This window comes from Mustelus asterias, chromosome 11 (assembly GCF_964213995.1).
Source record: "Mustelus asterias chromosome 11, sMusAst1.hap1.1, whole genome shotgun sequence".
Taxonomy (NCBI): Eukaryota; Metazoa; Chordata; class Chondrichthyes; order Carcharhiniformes; family Triakidae; genus Mustelus; species Mustelus asterias.
In genome coordinates, this window is record NC_135811.1 from 71,087,288 (window position 1) to 71,098,410 (window position 11,123).

An 11,123-nucleotide genomic window follows, 5' to 3' on the forward strand; every position below is an offset into this window, starting at 1 on the left:
ATCCTTCATCTCTCCAAGGAGAAAAGACTGAGCTCCCTCAACCTTTCCTCATAAGGCATGCCAACCAATCCAGGCAACATCCTTGTAAATCTTCTCTGCACCCTTTCAATAATTTCCACATCCCTCCTGTAATGAGGCGACCAGAACAGAGCACAGTACTCCAAGTGGGGTCTGACGAGGGTCTTATAAAGCTGCATCATTATCTCCCGACTCCTAAACTCAATCCCTCAATTGATGAAGGCCAGCACATCATACGCCTTCTTAACCACCTCCTCTACCTGCGAGGCTGATTTAAGAGTCCTATGGACCCGGACCCCAAGGTCTTTCTGATCCTCTACACTGCTAAGAGTCTTACCCTTGATATTATACTCCTTCATCCCATTTGACCTACCAAAATGGACCACTACACATTTATTAGGGTTGAAGTCCATCTGCCACTTCTCCGCCCAGTCTTGCATCCTATCTATGTCACGCTGCAGCTTCTGACATCCCTCCAAACTATCCACAACACCACCAACCTTCGTGTCGTCGGCAAACTTACCAACCCATCCCTCCATGGGTTGGTAAGCACAGTAGCACAGTGGTTAGCACTGCTGCTTCACAGCTCCAGGGACCTGGGTTCGATTCCCGGCTCGGGTCACTGTCTGTGTGGAGTTTGCACGTTCTCCTCGTGTCTGCGTGGGTTTCCTCCGGGTGCTCCGGTTTCCTTCCACAGTCCAAAGATGTGCGGGTTAGGTTAATTGGCCATGCTAAAATTGCCCCTTAGTGTCCTGAGATGCGTAGGTTAGAGGGATTAGCGGGTAAAATATGTAGGGATATGGGGGTAGGGCCTGGGTGGATTGTGGTCGGTGCAGACTCGATGGGCCGAAGGGCCTCTTTCTGCACTGTAGGGTTCTATGATTCTATGATTCTTCCTCATCCAGGTCATTTATGAAAATGACAAACAGCAAGGTCCCAGAACAGATCCCTGGGGCACACCACTGGTGACCGACCTCCATTCAGAAAAAGACCCATCTACAACCACTCTCTGCCTTCTGCAGGCAAGCCAGTTCTGAATCCACAAGGCAACAGCCCCTTGGATCCCATGCCCTCTCACTTTCTCGAGAAGTCTTGCATGGGGGACCTTATCGAACGCCTTGCTGAAGTCCATGTAAACACATCTACCGCTTTCCCTTGGTCAATGTGTTTAGTCACATTTTCAAAGAACTCCACCAGGCTCGTAAGGCACGATTTGCCTTTGACAAAGCCGTGCTGACTACTTTTGAGCATACTAAACTTCTCTAAATGTTCATAAATCCTGTCCCTCAGGATCTTTTCCATCAACTTACCAACCACTGAGGTTAGACTCACCAGTCGGTAATTTCCTGGGTTATCCCTATTCCCTTTCTTGAATATAGGAACCACATCCACAATCCTCCAATCCTCCGGAACCTCTCCTGTCTCCATTGACGACGCAAAGATCATAGCCAGAGGCTCTGCAATCTCTTCCCTCGCCTCCCACAGTAACCTGGGGTACATCCCATCCGGTCTCGGCGACTTATCTATCTTGATGCTATTCAAAATTTCCAACACATCCTCTTTCTTAATTTCCACATACTCAATCTTTTCAGTCCGCCTCAATCCTGTAGTACAACCACCCAGGTATTTTTCCACCGTGAATACCGAGGTAAAATATCCATTAAGCACCTCTGCTATTTCTTCCGGTTCTGTACAGACTTTCTCACCTTCACCTTTTATAGGTCCTATTCCTTCACTTCTCATCCTTTTACTCTTCACATATTGATAGAACGCCTTAGGGTTCTCCTTAATCTTACCTGCCAAGGCCTTTTCGTGACCCCTTCTGGCTCTCCTAATTTCTTTCTTAGGTCCCTTCCTACAAGCCGTATACTCATCTAGATCCCAATCTTCGCCAAGCTCTCTGAACCTTTTGTACGCTTTCCTTTTCTTTCTCACTAGGTTCAGCGCAGCTTTCGTGCACCACGGTCCCCGTAACCTACCAACACCTCCCTGTCTCACCGGAACATTGTCATGCAGAAACCCTTGAAAATCTGCCACCTTACTTCAGTACTTTTCCTCGCGAATGCCTCCTTCCAACTTACGCCTCTAATCTCCTGCCTGATGGCTTCATATTTCCCCTTACTCCAGATAAACACTTTCCTAGCTTGCCTGGTCCTATCTCTTTCCAATGCTAGCGTAAAGGAGATAGAGTTATGATCACTATCCTCAAGATGCTTCCCCACTGAGAGATCCGACACCTGTCCAGGCTCATTAGCCAGTACCAGATCGAGTACAGCCTCTCCTCTTGTAGGCTTATCCACATGTCAGGAAACCCTCCTGAACACACCTAACAAACTCCTCCCCATCCAAACCCCTTACCCTAGGGATATTCCAATCGATGTTTGGGAAATTAAAGTCTCCCATCACGATTACCCTGTTATTCCTACATCTCTCCAGCGTCTGTTTCCCTATCTGCTCCTCAACATCCCTGTTACTATTGGGCGGCCTGTAGAAAACACCCAGCAAAGTTATCGATCCCTTCCCGCTCTGAACTTCCACCCACAGAGAGTCCGTAGACAACACCTCCACGGCTTCCACCTTCTCTACAGCTGTGACACTATCCCTGTTCAGCAGTGCCACTGCCCCCCCTCTTTTGCCTCCCTCTCTGTCCTTTCTGAAACATCTGAAACCCGGCACCTGAAGTATCCAGTCCTGTCCCTGTCCCCAAGTCTCCGTAATGGCCACCACATCACACCTCCAAGCATCGATCCACCCTCTAAGCTCATCCACTTTATTCACTACACTCCTGGTGTCAAAATAGACACATCTCAAACCTTTGGTCTGAGCTCTCCCCTTCTCCATCACCCGTCTATTCTCCCTCTTACACTGTGTACAATCCTTCTCCATTTACGGGCTAACCTCCTCGCTCTCAGTCACCTCATCACGATTCCCTCCTCACAATTCACAATACTTCCAATTTCTGTGTCATATGCAAATATTGGAATTATGCCTTGTACACCCAAGTCTACGTCAGTAATATATATCAAGAAAAGCAGTTGTCCTGATACCAACACCAAGGGAACGCCACTATACCTGAAATTAAAATCAGGAAATGGTGGAAATGCTCAGAGAGATGCTCTCTCACTGTGCGCTGTTACATCCACACCCTCAACCTCTCTCTCTGACGCAGAACCGACTCAATCTATCTCAAAACCCTCCTGGGCCAGTTTCTCTTCCTTTGTCTAATTCTTTAAGGAAAACTTTTCATCTTCCTTTCAGGTGTGAAGAATCACAGGCTTCACCTCACCATGGCTACCAACACCCATCCAGAACCTTCCGCTCTTCAATTCCCTTTGGCCACTTCTCTTCCTTCAAACTCACTCCTCACTGGGTGATCATGCCTCTCACCTTTCTAGTGTCCCTCTCCTCAAAAGAAACCTCGGCTTCACCCTCTTATTCCCCCACCTCAACACCAAGCTCTTTTCCATCATCCCACCTCAATGCTCTCTTCTTTGGACAGGAATCTTCCCCCAACTCACCAGACTTTTTACCCCCTGGCCTCATATCCTCAATGGATCTTCTCATTGAGCAATGTCTGTGCGGCATTGTCCTGTCTCAAATTCTCTGTTCCTCTCACTCAGTCTAACCTGTCTTTCTCTGAACTTGCTGCATTGCGTTCTCTCAGGTCCAAATCTAATATTGTCCAGAAACCCGCTGACAATGGTGGTGCTTTTGTTGTCTGACATACTGACCATTACGTAAGCACAGAGGCCAAACATCAACTCTCCAACACTTCCTCCTACCTCTCCCTGGGTCATGAACTCATTACCAAACATCAAGCTATTGTGTCCAAGACTGTCACTGATTTCATGGCCTTTGGAGATCCCTCCGCAGCTTCCAAACAACATCGTTCCTCAACGCTACACAGCCTGTTTCAACCTCCTCCTCAAAATCCATGAACGGGACTGCTCCCCTGGACCCAGCATTTCAGGCTGTCCCTGCCCTGCTGAACTTACTTGTTCCGAACTCGACTGTAGTTTCTCTCCCCTTGGCCAGTCTGTTCCGACCCACATCTGTGACTTTTCTGATGCCCGACGTCACTTCAACAGTTTCTATTGACCTGGCCCTAACTGCCTCCCCTGCACTGCAGATATCCGATTCCTCCATCCCCCACCAGGACACTCTCCACTTCTTCCCCAAACACAGCCCAAACCAATCCCCACCCACCAATGGCCTCCTCTGCCTGCCTGAGCTTGTTCTCACTCTGAACAAAAACTCCTTCAACTTCACTCACATCCTCCAAATCAAACCAATGCCGTGAGTCCCCACATGGGGCTGAGCTCTGCCACCTTGTCGTAGACCATTCATTATTCCAGTCATACTCAGGCCCTGCCCCCTCCCTCATTGCTTTTTCCAGAACATTGATTACTATATTGGTCCCTCCTCCTGCTCTTGCCATGAACTGTGTGTAAGATGATGAGGGGACTAGATAGAGTGGACAGAGATGTCCTGATTCCCCCAGCGGAGGGATCAATTACTAAGGGGCACAGATGTAAGTTGATTCTTAGAATCTTAGAATCTTAGAATCCCTACAGCACAGAAAGAGGCCATTCGGCCCATCGAGTCTGCACCGACCACAATCCCACCCAGGCCCCACCCCATATATTTACCCACTAATCCCTCTAACCTACGCATCCCAGGACACACTAAGGGCAATTTTAGCATGGCCAATCAACCTAACCCGCACATCTTTGGACTGTGGGAGGAAACCGGAGCACCCGGAGGAAACCCACGCAGACACGAGGAGAATGTGCAAACTCCACACAGACAGTGACCCAAGCCGGGAATCGAACCCAGGTCCCTGGAGCTGTGAAGCAGCAGTGCTAGCCACTGTGCTACCGTGCCGCCCGCAAATTGGCAAAAGGAAAATTACCGGGACATGAGGAAAAGCTTCTTCATCCAGAGGGCAGTGGGGGGTGTTGGAATTCGCCGCCTGGTTTGATGTTGGAGGTGGAAACCCTCAACTCACTGACAAAGTAGCTGGGTCAGCGCCTGATGTGCTGTAACCTGCAAGATGGAGAAATGACCCATTGATAGGGGGGCTGGTGGGGTCAGAAGTGACAACAAGGGGAACCCAACTATGACAGAATTCCCCTCATCTTCAACTCCCACCTCACCAGCCTCCGTGTGAATGGGGTCATCCTCCACCATTTCCGCCACTTCCAGCCATCACCAAACACAGAATCCTCCGACCACCCCGTTCAGCATTCAGAAGAGACCATTTCCTCTGTGGCACCCTGGTCCCTCATCAGTTGCTCTCCACGTCCCCTCCCTTTCCTAATTGTATCTTTCCATGCAAGCAAAGGAGATGTAACACCTATCCTCTTACTGCTTCCTTTCTCACCATCACAGATCCTAAATACTCCTTCCAAACGAAACAGATATATTTGTACTTCTTTCAATTTAGTTATTGTATTCATTGTTCGCGATGTGGTCTCCCCTCCAATGGGGTAACTAAATATAAACTGGGTGGCTGCTTTGTAAAACGCCTCCATTCAATCCACAAACGTGACCCCAAGCTTCCTGTCACTTGTCATTTCAATTCTCCACCTTGCTCCCAGTCTGACCTCGGCCTGTTCCCGTGTTCCAATAAGGCTCAACTCAAGCTTCGACTTGGTGCTCTGCAACCTTTTCCACTCAACACTGAGTTCACCAGTTTTAGATCAAAACCTCTAACTCCATTTTATTTATTTGTTTTGTTCTTTCACAGGATGGGGGTGTCGCTGGCTAGTCCAGCATTCATTGCCCATTCCTAATTACTCTTGAAAAGGTGGTGAAGAACCATCTTCTTGACCCGCTGCAGTCCATATGATGTAGGAAATCCCAAAATGCTGTCAGGGAGGGATTTCCAGGACTTTGACCCAGCAACAGTGAAGGTGCAGTGATACATTTCCAAGTCAGCGAATTGTGTGGCTTAGAGGGGAAATTGCAGGTGGGGTGTTCCCAAGTACCAACTGCCCTTGTCCTTCTAGGTGGTTGATGCGCGATTAAATCACTCGGGAGGCTAGATTGTACCCGGGAAATAAAGGCTTTTATTACTGACAAGAATGGAGCACACTATATACAATACAATCCCAGACTAAAGCGTCTCCAGGCAGTGCAGTGACCTTTATACTTCCCCTGGTAGGCGGAGCCAACTGGAGTGTACCACAGAACAATATCAACAGGTAGAACAGCCCAACCCTAACACCAACAGTGACAACAGTAACATATCTACAAACACCCATAGTGCTGACCATCCATGGCTCAGCACTCATAGTGGTGATGCGCGATATATCACACGAGAGGCAGGATGTACTCGGGAAATAAAGGCTTTTATTGCCAACAATAACGGAGCTACTATATACAGTATACAATCCCAGACTAAAGGGTCACCAGGCAGAGCAGTGACCTTTATACCTCTCCCAGGAGGCGGAGCCAACTGGGGTGTACCATAGGACTATATTAACAGGTAGAACAGCCCAACCCTAACCCCAACAGTAACATATCTACAGACTCATAGTACTGGCCAGACCATGGCTCAGCATTACCTGGTGGGAACCAACAATGGTTCACCACATTCACCCCTCCTTTGAAAACAAAGGCCGGCAGGGTACAAAACACAGAACAATTGTTCATCTGTCTATAAGTTCAAGCGGTCTGGGGGACCGCACCGTCGCTGTGACCTCCCCAACACCGGCGATGACACCGGTTCAGGCAATCGCGGTGACGTTCTCTCCAAGGCGGTGTCCAGCGACTCCTCCAGTGCCTCACGGGCTGGTAGACCACGAGGTGGTGACAATCCGCTGAACTCGGGCACGCCTTGAAGTGGCGACCATCTCCTGGACTCAGACAAGCTGTACACAGGAGTAAGAGGGTTAAGTGGTGGTCCCGATACTGCCCGCGCCGTGTCAGGAGGGGAAATAATGGTTGGGGTGTCCCTAACAGGAGGTGTGGGAGCGACAGGGGTTTCTAAGCCCCCTGCTGGCACCAGATCTCGAATCGAGACCGTGTCCTCTCGCCCGTCAGGATATGCCACGTAGGCATACTGAGGGTTGGCGTGGAGATGGACCTGTTCAACCAAAGGGTCGGACTTGCGGGTCCTAACATGCCGCCGCAGGAGGACAGGTCCTGAGTACGTCAACCAAGACGGTAATGAGGTCCCAGAGGAAGACTTCCTAGGGAATGAAAACATTCTCTCATGAGGAGTAGCGTTGGTTGCCGTACGCAGGAGTGAGCGTATGGAGTGGAGCGCATCAGGGAGTACCTCTTGCCAACGGGAGACTGGAAGACCTTTAGACCTCAACGCCAGTAAGACAGCCTTCCAGACTGTAGCATTCTCTCGTTCAACTTGTCCGTTACCCCTTGTGTTGTAGCTCGTGGTTCTACTAGAGGCAATCCCATATGAGAGCAGGTATTGCCTCAAGTCGTCGCTCATGAACGACAAGCCCCTATCGCTGTGGATATAACAGGAGTAACCGAACAGGGTGAAAAGATCATGAAATGCCTTGATAACCATGGCAGCGGTCATATCAGAACAGGGAATGACAAAAGGGAATCGTGAGTACTCATCAATCACATTGAGGAAGTACACGTTCCGATCTGTCGAGGGAAGGGGGCCCTTAAAATCCACACTCAGTCTTTCGAAGGGACGAGTGGCCTTAATGAGGTGTGCCCTGTCAGGTCGGTAGAAGTGCGGTTTGCATTCCGCGCATACCTGGCAGCTTCTGGTTATGGACCTGACATCCTCCACCGAGTAGGGTAGATTCCGGGCCTTTATGAAGTGGAAGAGCCGAGTGACCCCCGGATGGCAGAGGTCATTGTGGAGAGCCTGCAATCGATTCTCCTGCATACTAGCGCATGTCCCACGTGACAGGGCATCCGAGGGCTCGTTGAGCTTCCCTGGACGATACATGATATCATAATTGTAGGTGGAGAGTTCGATTCTCCACCTCAAGATTTTATCATTCTTGATCTTACCCCGTAACGTGTTGTTGAACATGAACACCACGGACGGCTGGTCCGTGAGCAGAGTGAACCGTTTTCCCACCAAGTAATGGCGCCAATGCCGAACGGCCTCCACAATGGCCTGGGCCTCCTTTTCCACCGCCGAATGTCGAATTTCAGGGCCTTGGAGGGTGCGAGAGAAAAAGGCGACGGGCCTGCCCGCCTGGTTAAGTGTGGTGGCCAGGACGAAATCAGATGCATCACTCTCCACCTGGAAGGGGATGGACTCATCGATAGCATGCATCGTGGCTTTCGCGATGTCGGCTTTTATTCTTGCAAAGGCTAAGCGAGCCTCTGTTGTTAGGGGAAAGGAGGTAGACTTGATGAGCGGACGGGCTTTGTCCACGTAATTGGGAACCCACTGTGCATAGTATGAGAAGAAGCCTAAACATCTTCTCAGTGCTTTGATGCTAGTGGGCAGGGGGAGTTCGAGGAGGGGACGCATATGGTCTGGATCAGGGCCAAGGACCCCGTTTTCCACCACGTATCCGAGGATAGCTAGGCGGCGCGTGCGAAATACACACTTCTCCCTGTTGTAGGTCAGATCCAGGCGAGATGCAGTGCGTAAGAATCTAAGAAGGTTGGCATCGTGGTCCTGCTGGTCATGGCCGCAGATGGTGACGTTATCCAGGTACGGGAAGGTAGCCCGCAGTCCGTTCTGGTCCATCATTCGGTCCATAGCACGCTGGAAGATCGAGACCCCATTCGTGACACCAAAAGGAACCCGTAAACAATGGTACAGGCGACCATCCGCCTCAAAGGCCGTGTATTGTCGGTCCTCTGGGCGAATGGGGAGCTGGTGATAAGCAGATTTTAAGTCGATGGTGGAGAACACCTGGTACTGCGCAATCTGATTGACCATGTCAGATATGCGCGGGAGGGGATACGCATCCAGCTGCGTGTATCTGTTAATGGTCTGACTATAGTCTATGACCATCCCGGGTTTGTTCCCATTCTTAACCACCACGACTTGCGCTCTCCAAGGACTAGCGCTAGGTTGGATGATCCCTTCCTTGAGGAGCCGCTGAACTTCAGATCGAATGAAGATCCGATCCTCCGCGCTGTAACGCCCGCTCTTTGTTGCGATGGGCTTGCAGCCTGGCACGAGATTCTGGAATAGGGAGGGTTTGGTAATCCTAAGCGTTGAGAGACTACATGTGGAGCGCATTGGGCAATTTAGAGGCTGCGGGTCTCCCACTGAAAGCTGAGGGAGTGGCCCATCGTACTGCAGGGTTACACTCTTCAGGTGGACCATAAAATCTAGTCCTAGGAGTATCGGCGCGCAAAGGTGCGGTAACACAAGGAGCCTGAAGTTCTCGTAAACCATGCCCTGCACCATCAGATTGACCACGCAGCTCCCTAGCACGGTGACAGATCGGGACCATGACGCCATCGAAATTGTCTGCTTGACAGTCCGAATCTGGAGACCACACCGCTTCACGGTGTCCGGGTGAATGAAGCTCTCCGTGCTCCCGCTGTCAAACAAACAATAAATCTGGCGTCTGTTTACCTGTATGTCCATCATGGACTTGTCGAGTCTGTGAGGCTTGGCCTGGTCCAGGATGATCGACACCACCGTTGATTCGTGGGTGCAACTGCAGGCAGCTGAGATGGTTGATGACGACCCCTGCTGGTCATTCGCGGTCGGTGCCAACCAAAATGGCTGCCCCCATAGGTCGCACGTGGACGATGGCGCCAAAACTTGCGGCCCCTGCAGGTTGCACGTGTCTTGCGACTCCGTCGTTCGGAATGGCGACGTCCTGGAATCGCACGTGGTAGAAGACCTTGAAGATGCAGAAGACAAGGAGGCCGGCTCCGGGGAGTCACACGCCACACTGCTGTTCTTTGATGGAGGTTTGGACCGGCATACTTTGGAATAGTGCCCCTTCTTGCCGCAGGCGGAGCACAACACCGCTTTAGCTGGACATCGCTGCCGAGGGTGTTTCACCCCCCCACAGAAGTAACACCGCGGGCCACCTGGAGCTGCTGCCGTCGTCAGGTCCGAGGCTGGGAACGCAATCGCGCAGTTTTTCGGTCCCGCTGAATAAAGTGGAGTCTGCGACTGCCCCTGCCACACTGTCTCCACGCGGTCGTCAGGGTACATCTCCAGACTTTTGGAGGCCGTTTCTAGAGCGTCAGCTAACTCTATGGTTTTAGTGAGATCGAGGTTACCTTGCTCCAACAGCCGAAGGCGGATGTACGACGAGCCGATTCCCGCCACGAACGCATCTCGAACTAGGTCGCTCATGTACTGGGCTGCCGACACTGACTTGCAGTTGCAGGCTCTGGCTAGCTGCTGACGTTCGCACGCGTACTGTTCCGTCGTTTCGTCGGGCTGCCGCCGTCGAGTGGCTAGAAGGTGTCGAGCATGGATCTCATTCGGCGGTTTGTTGTATCACTTCTTGAGAAGCTCGAGGGCCCCTTTGTAGTCGGTGGCCCCACGGATCGCTAAGTATACAGCGTCGCTTACCCTCGCGTGGAGGACCCGGAGTCTGTCGGCGTCGTCGGTGACCGCTGTGGAGGCGTCGAGGTAATCTTGGAAACACTTCAACCAGTGGTCGAAAGTGTTCGATGCTCCCGCCGCATGTGGGTCCAACGTAAGCCATTCGGGTTTAAGCATTTGCTCCATGTTTTCTTTTGGGTTTTTTTCCAAAAAAAAAGAATTTACTTGTTGGCAATAAAATTGATGCGCGATATATCACACGGGAGGCAGGATGTACTCGGGAAATAAAGGCTTTTATTGCCAACAATAACGGAGCTACTATATACAGTACACGATCCCAGACTAAAGGGTCACCAGGCAGAGCAGTGACCTTTATACCTCTCCCAGGAGGTGGAGCCAACTGGGGTGTACCATAGGACTATATTAACAGGTAGAACAGCCCAACCCTAACCCCAACAGTAACATATCTACAGACTCATAGTACTGGCCAGACCATGGCTCAGCACTACCTGGTGGGAACCAACTATGGTTCACCACAGTGGTAAAGGTTGTCAGTTTGAAAGTTGTTGTTGCACGAGCCTTGGTGAGTTGCTCTGGTGCATCTTGTAGATGGTACACACTGCTGCCACTGTGGGTG